The sequence below is a fragment of the Typopeltis vanoorti genome, chromosome 20 (genome assembly GCF_054136105.1).
Source record: "Typopeltis vanoorti isolate ZY-2024b chromosome 20, IOZ_Tvanoo_1.0, whole genome shotgun sequence".
Lineage (NCBI taxonomy): Eukaryota > Metazoa > Arthropoda > Arachnida > Uropygi > Thelyphonidae > Typopeltis > Typopeltis vanoorti.
Window position 1 is genome coordinate 5,065,869 of NC_143568.1, and position 14,481 is coordinate 5,080,349.

At 35.9% G+C, this 14,481-nt stretch overlaps 1 protein-coding gene across 1 annotated transcript in view; it reads left to right on the forward strand.

The window, feature by feature from the left end:
- The first annotated feature begins 226 nt into the window (after positions 1-226).
- LOC150095205 (DNA helicase MCM8-like) overlaps positions 227-14,481 on the forward strand; it is a 56,305-nt gene continuing 42,050 nt past the window's right edge. The window contains exon 1 of the mRNA XM_090409880.1: positions 227-297. The gene's annotated coding sequence lies outside the window, so the exon portion shown is untranslated. The remainder of the gene's footprint in view (positions 298-14,481) is intronic.

Here is a 14,481-nt window from a genome sequence, read left to right on the forward strand (position 1 = left end):
TTGCTTCAGAATAAAAATTATGATAAGTACATTATTATTATTATATGGGCATCTCAATGGAGTCAAGATACTCATCGGGAGACTTACTTTTTTTTAATCAAACAAACTGCACAACCAGCAGTTCTAAAATCGAAAACGCTAACAGCTGACAGAGTGTGACATTCCTTTCTTTTTTTTTTCTCGACGCATGCTCAGGAATGATTTATATACTTCCGTTCGCTTCGAAGAAATGTCGCTATTATCATGGATGGTTTACGCGCTGTATTTAAAAATGACATAGCTCTCAGTCTTAAATGGGTGAGTTTTTCTTGTTCTCATCATGGATTGTATGTCTTAAACTTTTTGTGGTTCTTTCGTATTCCAGAGTTAATGAATTACATGTTATGAAAATTTTTAAACTTCCAGATACGTTGATCTATTCTTCTCTCTACGACCGGCTCCAATTTATATTAAGAGCATGAACGTTAACTTCACTTGCGAAGCGTGCTGATATTTTTGCCCCATATTAATGGATATATTTTATTATTAGCATGCTAAAGCCTTCTCTAGAATAAAATAATTACATGTAAAGGATTACACACGAACAAATTTCTTTGAACCAGGGCAGAATAGAATGACCTGGGTTCAAATTCCGCCTTGGACAGGAAGCACATTTTCAGTTGAAGGTGGTAAGCCAGTCTTTTAGGGTGTTAAGGTGTTAAAAATCTTGATTTATCCATTCGTAGAACGGATAAATCAGCCAGATTTATCCGTTTGCCAGGTTGACAAATACAATACAGTGCACTGCTGGCCTTAGTTTCGGCAGTAATTCTAGACAACAGCAGATAAACAATTATACATTACCAAAGCTTCACAATATAGCGTTATGAATTGCATTTTTCTTACGGTACTATTTCACCAACATGTTTTTTTTTATGATTTTACAAAAAGAAAACGGTTGAAAACGGCATTAAATTAATTGGTTCTGCGGGAAAGCCAAATTACTCGGATTAGATGAGTCTTTGACATCTTCCTTTGGGATAATATGTAGAATTTTTAGAGAAGTTTTTGAAAATTATTAATTTTTACAGCGCTAGTTTAGGAAACTTTTAAGATTAGCACATTTGGGATTTCTACTGAGTTATCATATAGGAGTAGCAAAGTTTATTGAAGGCGGTGAATGCCTTCTTTCCAAGAAAGGCGGGAGGTAAAATGTGAAGAGAAATTATATATCCTGAGATTACAGAAAGTAACGTAAAGTGAACTAAAAGCCTTTCTTTAGACAACAAAACTGCATCTTGATGACATCAAAGTTGAGTAAATTGTCATTACCTCATTAGACTCTGGCATAGATTTGTTTTGTTTACATTATTATTTTTTAAATATTCTAGTCATTTTTTTGTAGCTCTTATAGATTTTAAAGTCATTCCACTATCAAGGATAATGAATCTGTTGCTAACTTTTATTTGCACAATTAGCATTTCAAATACAAGTTTAAGAAGAGGTCTAACAGTAGTTTGTTGGGTAGGATTGTTTACCATAACTAGTAAAATGCTCTGGAAATAACAGCAAATATATGTTTCTTTTAATGGCATTTCATGGCTTTTTGTTTTTCATGTGTCTAAAGTATAATAAATTTAGTTTAATCCATTATCCAAGTGTAAACAAACATAGTTTGAAGTATCTTCAGGACTGAGGCAACTCGTGGTAAAGGTTGACCAAGCTCTCATCACTACTTGTCTTAGTATCTCCCCATAATGCAAAGCACATCTCCTTGCAGGCATGTATAATGCTATTTCATGAAGGGAAGGGCCACTACCCAGACTGGTTTCGACCTTTATTGAGGTCTCGTCAGTGGGAGCCAGACTCAGAGGTGGTGATATTAAGGTGGAAGTAATGGAGAAGTCATATTTACCTATACGAGTTGCCAAAAGGTGTCTCACCTTATTGTTAAATTACTCTGGATTTAGAGAAAGATGTTGGAAGTTTTTTCCCACTTGGTTAGATTATAATAAATTTAGTTTAATCCATTATCCAAGTGTAAGCAAACATAGTTTGCACCTGAAGTATCTTCAGGACTGAGGTAACTCATGGTAAACGTGGACCAAGCTCTCTCATCACTACTTTTGTCTAGAGTAGTAATGTGGTCAAGGGAATCTACTGTAGATAGTGGCAGAAACTGTACCAGTGGTTACTGATTAATTGTTGGACTTTTGATAGGGAAGACTCTCATTGATGATCTTCTCTATTGTTTTTTTGACATAAATAAGAGGAGTACTCGGGTTGATAGTTTTGTAGCTGATGTTTATCCCCCTCCCACATTTTTGGATAGGCTATTTATGACCAGTAAACAATGTGTCCAGAATTTAAATGTAAAGAACCTTCGCACAAACTTTGTTTGCTTACACAGTACAGAATTAAAACAAGAATATAATTTTCTGTCTGTTGTTATAATTTACTTCATAATGAAAAATTATGAAGTAAATTAAATGAAAAAAACATTCTATAATTATCTTTGATCCAGAGTATTTTATAAAGATGATGCAGCATTTTACAACTTGTATATGGAAAATGTGACTTTTGCATAGGTTTAACCTTAATAACTTCCTAGGTCTAGCTTCCACTGAGGAGACCTCAATAAAGGTTGAAACTCATCTGGGTAGTGACCCCATCCATAATGCATAGCAATATACATATCCAAAAGGAAGTATGATTTCCATTACAGGATTCTAAGGCAATTGACGTGTGACTTAGTATGAGTTTTGCAGCTATTTTATGATGTTTTCTTTATTATTGTATCTTGATTGTGATATCACTCCTTGCTGCCAGTACAGTAAGGGTATGAAGCGGCTGTGACAAGTGTCTAACTTGTGTCCCCCCCCCTCCCAACCCAAAAATGAAAAAAATTTTGAAAAATTTAAATATAACAAGTTAAATTTTACTAAATGCAATGTGTTAAATACTTACTATTAAACCCCATCAAAATGAGTTGCTGTGTGTCTAAAGCGGCGTACTGCTGAAATTTAAAAATACAATATAAAATAGCAGACTTTTATATCTTTTTATGTTTTACGTTTTGTGCCCTAAACCTAGTTGTGCCCGTGGCGGGCACCTCTTTCGCCATGCCCGTGTTACAGCACTGCTTGCTTCTATTTGGCATATGCCCATTGGTTAGCAAGTTGTCAATCAGCCTTTTATTCAAAGACATTTTGGATATCTTAGTACAAAATTTCATAGCATGCTATACTGTATGTTTCTAATCTAATCCTGTGGCCTCCTCTTTTGAGAGGATTGCAACTGATGAACAGTCCTCTTCCATTCCTCTCTATCTCTTGCTTCTCTAAGATTCTTGCCCATCTAGTCTTTAATGTTGTCTTTCCATTTCAGTTGGTCTTCCACTCCTTCTCTCCATCTCCTGCAATACTATTCTGGGGAGATCTCCAGAAGAACCCCTCATCAAATGTCCTGCAAATGCTATTTTTCTTCTTTGGATCTTTCAAGAACCTCTTCATTGCTCACTCTTTCAGTCCAGCTGATAACTATCCATTTTTCCTCAAGCACCACATTTCAAACGCATTCAATTGGTCAGTTATCTTATTGATTTGTCCAGGACTCGCATCCATATATCCCCATTCTCCAGATCATTGTCTTGAGGATTCTTATTTTTAACTTTTTGTTTGTATTTCTGTTTCCTAATATGGGTATATTTGGAAAAATGCGGTTTTTGCTTTTTTAATTCTGTTCTTAATTTTTTACATTTTGTATTCTTTGTCCGTTCTGCAAAGTGATTCCCATCCAACCATTCCTTTTTCCTTGAAATCTTTATCACTTTTGTCTTTTGAATATTTATTTTCATTTTACGGGTTGCTTAAGGGTCAAAGCTGTATAACTGAGAGGAGACCTCCACATAGCCTTTAAAGGAATGCAGAGAACCGACCAGGGCTTCTGACCTAATGTCCAATCCTCACCTTCTCGTGGTGCACCCTGTTGGGTACTACTTTGACACTGAACGAACGAGGATGGGCTGGCAATTTGGGATTTAGCCGACCAAATTGTATTCTTATTGGTTAAACCAAAATAAAAAATGATGGTACAACATGACAAAATTTCATGCCGGCTGGGGCGTCGCCCGGTTAAACAAGGCCCCCGTTGTTTTCGCCAGGGAACCAGGGCGAACAGCGAAAAGTCAGCTACTGGAACAAATCTGAAAACAAACCCCAACTCAACATCACCAGAGTTAAAGATCGGTACTATCAACGTAAGAAGCCTGAATGGCAAAGAAATGGAGCTAGCTGAGGAATTAGATAAGTACCAGATCGACATAATAGGGGTGACAAACAAAAAAGACCAAAACTGGTGAGATCTTTCTGAGCAATAAATACAAAATGTTATATTCAGGCAATGACAATCAAGGAAAAGAAGGAGTAGCCATAGTATTCAACACAAAATACGAGGCTAATCTTCTTGAATGGCAGTCAGTCTCAAGTAGAGTAATGTGGACAAATATGAGAATGGGGAACTGGACAATGAGACTTATTTGTGCCTATGGTCCCACAGAAGGTTCTACTAAGGTAGAAGTGGAGGAATTTTTTGACGCTTTAGAAAAAGCAACTGACACAATGAAAAAGGAAAAGTTGGTCCTTGTTGGGGATCTAAATAGTAGAGTAGGAAATGATTGTGAGACATACAAAAATATTTTGGGAAAATTTGGAGAAAAGAGCAAAGCTAATAATAATGGCAAATATCTGTTGGATTTCTGCTCAGGACATGGACTGGTTATTACTAACACCATGTTCCAACATAAAAATGTGCACAAATTCACATGGAGAGAAGAAGCTAGGAATAAGAAAAGTCTCATTGACTATGTTATTGTTGATTGTGATATGTTTCTCCCTGGTGCAGGACACCAGTGTACAGAGGATCTGAAATTGGAAGTGATCACTATTTAGTCTTGAGCAGGATAAAATTGAATTTCATATTGAAAAGAATAACATGTAAGAAAGTTTTAAAGCGAATAAAAGTTGAGCAGCTCTCAGATGTGAACTGTACACTAAAATACAGAAAGATTATTGAAAAGAAAATGAAAGAGTTTGAGAACAGGAATCAAACCTTGGAGATTCAGTGGCAAACTCTGAAGAAAACATTGATTGATTCTGCCAGAGAGGCATGTGGTGAGGTTGTCTGTAAGGAAGTTAAAGAGGCAGTGAAGGAAAAGAAGAAAGCATACCAAAAGTTCTTGTCAAATAAGTCAGCTTGTGCTCTTAGAGAATATAGAGACAAATGCAAGAATGCTAAACACTGTGTAAAACTAGCTAAACAAAAGTCATGGGAGGACTTTGGCAAGAACATAGAAAATAAATATCAAGAAGGTGGCAAAATATTGTGGAGGTTGTTGAAGAAGCTTAAGAATGGAGGAAAGAGTGCTGTAAAAGGAATTAGAGATGATAAAGGTGACATGAAAACGGGAGAAAAAGATATCCTTGAAGTATGGAGTAATTACTTTGAAAAACTGCTAAATGAAGCAAGCAGTGATGACAGCACAGTGGTAAAAAACACTGACCAGGCATGCAGTCAGGAATACATATCCATACTTGAAGTAGAAAAAGCCATCAAAGGCTTGAAATGTGGAAAGGCAGCAGGAGTAGATGATATTCGACCAGAAATGCTGAAGTATGGTGGTATAAGAGTCTTACGGTGGCTGCACTGCATAGTTCAGAAAGCCTGGACAGAGGGACGAATTCCCGATGATTGGAGTAGAGCTCTCATAGTACCCATATATAAAAAGGGAAATAAAACTGCATGTGAAAATTACAGAGGTATTTCCCTACTGAGTGTTCCTGGCAAGATCTATGCAAGTATACTTGAGAAACGGTTGAGAAGAATTGTGGAAGAAAAGCTTGGTGAAGAACAAGCTGGATTCAGGCCAAATAGAGGCTGTCAGGATCAGATCTTCACTTTACGACAAATAGTTGAGAAAGCATGGGAATATAACAAAGATCTGTATTTAAGTTTTGTTGATCTGGAAAAGGCATATGACAAGGTGCCAAGAGAGAAGCTATTCAATACGCTGCAGTTATATGGTGTCAATGGGGCATTATACCAAGCAATACTTAGTCTTTATTTGAGTTGTAAGTCAGCAGTTAGAATTGAAGGAAGCACAGGAAGATGGTTTAATGTTAAATCTGGTGTGAGACAAGGATGTACATTATCCCCTCTGTTATTCATTATCTATATGCATCACATTATGAAGGAAAGTGGTATTAAACATGATATCAAAATTGTAGATGTTAATGTCAGCTCTTTGCTTTATGCGGATGATGTTATACTTCTAAATAAATCTGCTACAAGTCTGCAAGATTCTCTGACTAAATTGAATAACTGTTGTAATAGATATGGTATGAAGGTCAGCAATAAAAAGACAAAGACAATGAAAATAGGCAGAATCATTGAAAATGTCAACTGTGTTTGTGAATGGAGAACCTGTGGAACAAGTAAAACATTTCAGCTATTTAGGCACGATTTTTACTGAAGATGGTAAATTAAATATAGAAATAGACAACAGAATCAGCAAAGCTGGTATGGTGGGAAGTCAATTGAATAAATTCATATGGAATAAGAGAGAAATTAGTCGGAACACTAAATTAGCTGTATGCAAGCCAGTGTTCAAACCAGTTTTAACTTATGGATCTGAGAGCTGGGTCAGAAGTAAAACACTTGACCAAAGACTAGAAACAGCAGATATGAGAGCCCTGAGAAAGATTATAGGCATGAACAGATGGCATCAATGGCAGTATATTAAAAACGAGGATATTAGGAAAGAACTTGACATTGTCAGCATCCAGGAATGCGTTAGCAGAGCTAATCTCAGGTGGTATGGTCACTTAAACAGAATGGGTGAGGAAAGATTAGCAAAACGACCCAGAGGAAGACCAACATATAGGTGGATTGATACAGTACAAAGTGCTTTAGATGATAGAAATATAAGATCTGATAATGTTGGAGTCTTGATAAGTAACAGACTGATTTGGAGGAATATTGTAGATAGGAAATTAATAATGATGTAATTTTTTTTCATGTAGTACTATCATATCCTGTACACTCCTTGAGGGTACGTGGCAGGAATTTGATGATGATGATTATTTTCATTTTATAACTCTCATTTCCAACCCTGTTCAGTCTATTCAAAATTCTTTGCAAGCCTTCCTCTTTTTTGCTCATAAGTACAATATCATCTGCATATCTTATATTATTTATCAGATGTCCATTTATCTTTATTCCATCCTTCAGGTCTTCCAAGGCCTCTCTCATCATCCATTCACTATAGACATTAAAAGAGTGGAGACATCCAACAACCTTGCCTCACACCCTTCCTTATGAGGATCCATTCCATATCTCTCCTTCAGATCTAACCCTGGCTTCTTGAGTTTTATATATTCTGAACAGCAGTTTAATAATTTTTTCATCTATTCCTATTTTATGCATAATATCAAATAACAGTGATTGGTTAACATTATCGAAAGCTTTTTTTTGTAATCCACAAAACATAGATATATATCTTTATTGTACTCAATCATTTTTTCCCCCAATATCCATAGTGTTGTGATAGCTCCCCTGTTTCTCCTTGAAACCAAATTGTGCTTTATTTAATTCTCTTTCTATCATCTGTTCCATTTTCTGTATATTATGTTGATTAGGACTTTTGCAATGTGTCTAATTAAGCTGATAGTTCTGTGCTTATTGCAATCCATCGTTCCTGTAATCTTGGGAACAGGAACAAAAATAGATGTTTTGAAGTCTTTAGGTATTCTGTCCTCCTCCAGATTTCTATTAAAAAGAATGGAAAGGAGTTCGATTCTTTCCTTTCCCAATGCCTTCAACAGCTCCCTTTGAATATCATCCACTCCCAGAACTTTCCTATCCTTTATTCTTTTAATGGCTGCTTCAGTTTCCCATTTTCCTTAATTTCTAGGGTATCATCATTTTCTATCTGATCACATTCCAGATTTATGGAGGTCTTCATCTCTATAAAGTTCTATTACATACTTCTTCCACCTTATCATTTTTTCATTTGTTTACAACAAAAAATCTTTCCTCTTTCATCCTTAAAAGCACTGCTTTTTGACCTTCTCTTCTTCCCTGAAATCAAGTTCAAGCCTTCATAGACCTTTGCTGTATCATTTTCCTCTGTTTCTGTATTAACTGTGTGTTTACTGTGAATTAAAAATGCCAAGTGAGGAACAGGAATGTATGCACGTATAAAAATGTAAGCAATGAGAAATGGTGTGTGTGCGTCAGTACTTCAGGTTCTAACACACTGCTGCTGTTAGTCATAGCAACAGTAGTGTATTTGAAACGAGCAATTGCTAGCACAGAGATGCGAGTAGTGTGAGGAGAGAACATGCATGGATAAATATTGGTATGTTACGTTTCAGCAGACTACATCTGGTATTGGCAACATATGTTGGAAACAAGCGAGTGCTAGTAGAGAGCTGAGTAGTCTGATTTAAGATAAGGAGAACATTTAAGAGATATCTGTGGAATTAATGATGAATAATGTGAGTAAGGAAGATTTAGCAGTTGTTATAGATATATTTCATATGTGGATGAATGTCAGGCAAAGATGGGATACTTTGGCAAAGAAATAGTCGGTGAGAAAGGAAGTGGAAAGAAAGTATGGAAAATGAAGAGGATGGATAGATATTAGGGAGTTTGAGACAACATTAGCTGATGCATGGAGAATGAAAATGGAAAATCTATAGTACATTAGTATGAATGGGCTATAAGGTAGAAAATATGGAAATCATATTCCAAAGATGAACAAGAAGGAACTCTTTTTTTTTTAAGCCACTTCAGGCCTCCAGCAAACAGGGTGATCTCACAACAGGTAGGGAGTTCAAATCCCATTACAAGCAGGGTGATCTCACATAGGTTCACCCTGCTTGTAATGGGATTTGAACTCCCTCCCTGTTGGATGGAGAGCAGAAGTACTATCTACTCTACTAACTAGGCTGTTCTGGAAGTGATAGTCAAGAGAATGAGAGGGCTTTAAGGCTGAAGCAACTTGGGCTCTGAGGCCAGTATATTATACCTGTTAATTGTCTGTTCTAATGGTCAATTGGCTTGTTTTGATGGGATGAAAAATCGCAGTTTCCATGAGGACAACCCTGCCAACTCAGTATGAGACTGATAACTCACTTTTGGTTAAAGCCTTGATATAGGATCTTTGCATCCTAGATGGGATTTGAATCTAGGTGTTCCCAACTAAAAAAAGCATTGTTGAAACTGACTGAGGAATGAGAGAGAGAGTGAGAAAGTGGAAGCAAGAAGGCAGAGATAATGAGAAAGAGAGAGAGGGGGAATGAGAGCAAATGAGTAGTCAAAGTGTAGTCAAGGGGAGGAAGTGTGAGAAGGTGGTGAGTGTGATGGATGATAGTTCAAGAGGAATGCAATGAATATTCAGGTTTTGTAGAACAGAATGTTTGAGTAAATGCTCGGGAGAGGGAGAGAAGGACAATAAAATAGTTGACAGTAAAGAAAGATAAAGAATGTGGATGATCAATGGTTATGGCTGGTACAGATGACCTGAGACACTGTGAATTGAGTAAAGAAAGATTTGAGATTGATATTAGAGATTGTGCAGCAGAAAAAAAAAGAAGCTGATATTGTGTGTATTGTTTCAGTATGATATTGCAGAGTTGAAAAGAAGAGCAGGGATAATGAATGCATGAGAGCAAGAACATATAGGAAGAGGTGAGGGTATAGAATATGTGGGTGTTTTGAAGTGTTCCTTTAAACATGGCCAGAAAGAGGCATGTAGACAGGATGATTGTTAGGATATATGCTACCCCTTAATTTAAAAAAAAATATGTAAAACTAAAACCAAAAAATAAATGGTTGAGATACAGTCTACAAGTTTTTGCTGCCTTCCAAGCTTGCTGCTCCTAGGCATTGCCTTGGTTGCTTAGTGAGTTACATACATCACAATTGCCAGCAGTATTAAGAATACAGGGAATGAGTGGTGAAGCAGATGACAGAATATAGTCTCTTAAACAGGAATAGATAAGTTGTTCCCTCTCAGGGTGAAGAATCAGGAGGAAATTTGGGAATGTACTGGGGGATAGAGATGGATTGGATAGGATATTTAATGAGGTGTTGCTATAAGCAGGGCACATGAAAAGTATTGAGTGTGAAATGTGCAGGCAAAAGAACTTGGTAGATGCAAGTGGGTGATTGTTAGAATGAAATTGGAAGAAAATGTAACTACAGTATTTGACACTTTTGTAGGATAGATGGTAAACAGAAAGGAATAGCTAAAAAGAAAGTGAGCAAATGGTGCAAAGGAGTAATGTGGTAAGAGTTGACTTCCTTCTATTCATTCTCTTCTGGTAGTAGACAGGGAAATAGCAGAGGATGGAAAAAACTGCATGAGGCATCATCAGGCATTATACTTTTGTCTAATGAGGAAGTTCAATTTCTAGAAATATTGAGGAACAAATGTCTTGGATATCTGGTGGAAGGAACATGAGGAATTGAGAGCTTTAGCTTTGATCGTAGTGTCAGATCTGATTTTGACTTTAAATGTCATCCATATCCTTGGATGGTGAATGTGCTCATGTAGTCCTGATGTGGAGTGTGTGTGGGGGGGTAATGAATAAGCATGTAGGTCTCAAGGTGAAAGGAGTTTATATAGTATTATTTCTATGCCTCTATTTTTTCAGAATCATCTTAGACATGTTATGGGAGGCCAAACTCTTATATATCACAATATATATTATACCTAGCATTGAAGCATTCACCATTCACTCTGACATTGGTTTGCTTAATTGCTGCTTGGCATGTATTACTATGTACCAGGGCCAGTGAACCTTTTTAATATACTAAAATTGCTAACAGGTTTATGAAAAAATTCTGAAGAGCAAATTATTATTAATTTTAAAGATTCTCACCATTGTGAGATTGTTATATATAAAACAAAATATTAGCCTCTGTAACTCAGTAACAGCATTGCCATTTAGTTGGAATGTCCTGAATTCAAATCTTATTTGAGATGCAAAGAAGACCTTTCTCAGTCCCTTCAACTGAAGATGATATGTCAGAGTTTTTCATCTTTCAAACCAGCCAGAAGAGCAATGCAGATATGATTAACCATTCTGTTATGAGCAGGTTTCTAAGAAACAGAGTTGCTTGGCCATGGCAGACCATTGTGCTTAATGTTAACAAAACAAAAGTAATGCTTTTGTTTTGTTATCAAATTCCTGACATATATATGCTCAGGAGGTGTACCGGATACTATGACAGTAAAACATGATAAAGTTAACAATATTACTAATCTATTATCAACAGTTTTCCTCCATGTTAGGAAATTAGTAATAATGTTAATATTATCATGTAGTCAGTCAGTCACTTGTCAGCACTCCAATATTGTCAGATCTATATTTCTTCTTCTAAAGGCACTTTTGTCTCTGCCAATCATCTTAGACCTTTGTCTTTCTCTGGGTTTTTCCTGCCAACTTGGCATCAAACACTGTTTTGCTCACCTTTCTCCCATTCTGCTTAATTAACTACTACCTTAAATTAGATCTGCTCACACATTCTTGAATGCTAACAATGTCAAATTCATTCCTGAAACTTCATTTATTATATGATTCTACCATCAGTGCTATCAGTTTACTCTTCTAATTTTTCTTAGAGCATATCTGGTCTTCAGTCTTTGATCAACTTTTTTTTTTTGTAATGCAGCTCTAAGATCCATAAGTTAAAATTGGTTTGAGGATACTCATGTATATTATTAGTTCATGTTTTAGCTAATTTCTCTTATTATTCCATATAAGCAGATTAAAGAAGAATGGTAAAACATTTGTGATGATGTTTAAAACAGATAGCATTTGAAAGCTGAAGCCAAAAAATAAGAGATGGCATCATAAAAGATAAGATTGAATATAATAGAAAGCCGTAGCTAAAGAGGGGTGATGAAAAGACACACAGAGAAAGCTCAGGCTAGAATGATTTCATATCTAATTTAAAGATATTGAACAAAATTTAGTTCAATAACTTAACAAAATTTTAAATAATTTGAATCAGGAAATAGGAGGATGCAAGAATCAATGAGGTTAATAAAGCTGCATGGCTATAGTATTTTCAAAATTTATGATTGCATATTATGAAAGAATTATAAATACCACAATCCAAAAAATAATCTAGTAGAATACATTTCGGTACAGGAACTGAATGATATACTGCATTAAATAACTTCAAAACAATAAGACACCTGGACAAGATATTAACATAGAACTGTTCAAATAAGGCTGATGAAACTCAAAATGAAAACTTACATTTATTGAATAGAGTATGGGATGGGAAAGAACCACCAGAATCCTGAAAGGCCACAGATCGTGAAAATTATCATGGAATAAGCCTTTTCAGTAGTGGTTATAAAATATATAGAAAAATAATTTTAAAAAACCTAGTCATTATAGTGAAAAGTAAGAAACGGTATGGATTCTGCAAGGACAGATCCTGTACAGATGGTCACTTTTCTTTGAAATTACAAATTGAAAAGCACAAATGATTCAGTAAACCAACATGTAGCATTTATAGATTATAAATGCAGCATTTCTATGGAGTCAGAAAATGCATCTTGAAAGACCCATTATTCATACAGTGCCTATCATACCTCTGCTTGAAGTCATTTACTGATTCAACCCATTCCGCCAAGTCACCACCCTCCAAGCAAATTTAGTCTTAACACCCTTGCTAACCATAATCTTACACAATTTTCAGAGGTAACTCCACGTTCTCTCCCTTCCAACACTGAAAAGTCGTCAGTTTCAATTTTATAAAACTCCTTTAATAATCTACATGTATCTATCATGCCTCCTCTTTTTCACCATCAGCTAATTTGTGAAGCCCACACAGATTTCCATCTATTCTCATAGGGGTATCCCATAGGCCTGCCACACACTCTTTGGATCTTCTCCACCACTTTTTCATTTCCATGGAATCCTGGTGACAAATCTGTATCAGATGTGGCCTTTTAAAGGGGAAAAATAACCTCCTATCTCTATTTGTCAGTGTGTTCTTCAAATACATAAGCTGATATATTGTTTCTTATATCTTGTATAAGAAACAATATATCTTATATTGTTTCTTATACAAGATATATCTTATAAACAATATGTATCTTATATCTTATATATTGTTTCTTATATCTTATATCTTATATATAAGCTGATATATTGATATATATCTATAAACTTCTTCTCCACAATCACTTCCCAAATCCCTAGCCTTCTTCATTCTCCTGCAGTTCAGTTCCATCAGAATAGTACATATCTTGGGATCTTTTCTTTCCAAGGTGTATCACCTTGCATTTGGCCTTGTTAAACTAACAGCCATTTACCTTTTGTCCATGCTGTCAGCCTATTTAAGTCATCCTGTAGGACCAGTACATCATCTCTACATTAACTATTGCTCTTCTCAGCTTTGCATTATCAACAAATAACTGAATATTTCCCCTCAAATCATATCATATATCATTTGATCTACAAATTAAACAAAAGAAGACTGAGTGCTGTGGTACACCATTAATCACCTGCCTTCTCAATTCCTTCATGAACTACTCTGTTTGTCCATCAGCCACCTTCTAATCCAAATTACCAGCTTTATATCAATTCCCATTTGCTCTAGTTTATGTAACGGAGTTCCATGTGGAATCCTGTCAAATATTTTTACAAGTTCCAATAGTATCACAGTGTAGCCAATTTCCTTTATCCAACTCAAATGCCACTTGAATATAAAAAGCAAGCAGATTACTGAGGCAAGACCGCCCCTTCACAAAATCAGGTTTCTCCATATCTGCCATATTTCTATCCATCCTCTCTTGAACTGTCTTTTACCAGTACCTTCCGAGATAATACAGTAATCAGCCATTTATCTGACCTTTAAAACAATTGTTTTGTACAATTATCTTCAAAACAATTTTGAAGATAATTGTACTTTAATTATTAAAACTTGCTGTCCTGATAACTGCAAGTTCTCATCACCTGGATAAACTATTACTCTACCCAGTTTCATTTCAGCATAGGAAGAGTGGATGTTGAAAGTGGCAGTGAATGTGTGTATGGAGATGGAATATATTGCAATGTGGGTGGGGATGTTGAGACTAAGCAGATATGTCATAAGTGGTGATAAAGGTGATTGGGAAGGTATGGTGTGGAAATCGCAACCAACATGTGGCTTGGATAGGACTGGTTATGGACCTAAAAATGAACTGCTGTGTTTGTTTATAAATGCCTGTATATATCTGTATTGTGAAGTATCGGAAATAAGGGGGGATGAAATGGTTTCAGTGATCGAGTTTATTTGCCCCAAAATCATCGGAATAAGTGAAATGTGGTTGAATGAAGATGATATCTTAACGGATAGAAATGGAAGGATACAGTATTTTCCGAGGATAGAAAGGGCAAGAAGGTAAAGTCAGATGAATGGTATATTACTGTAGTA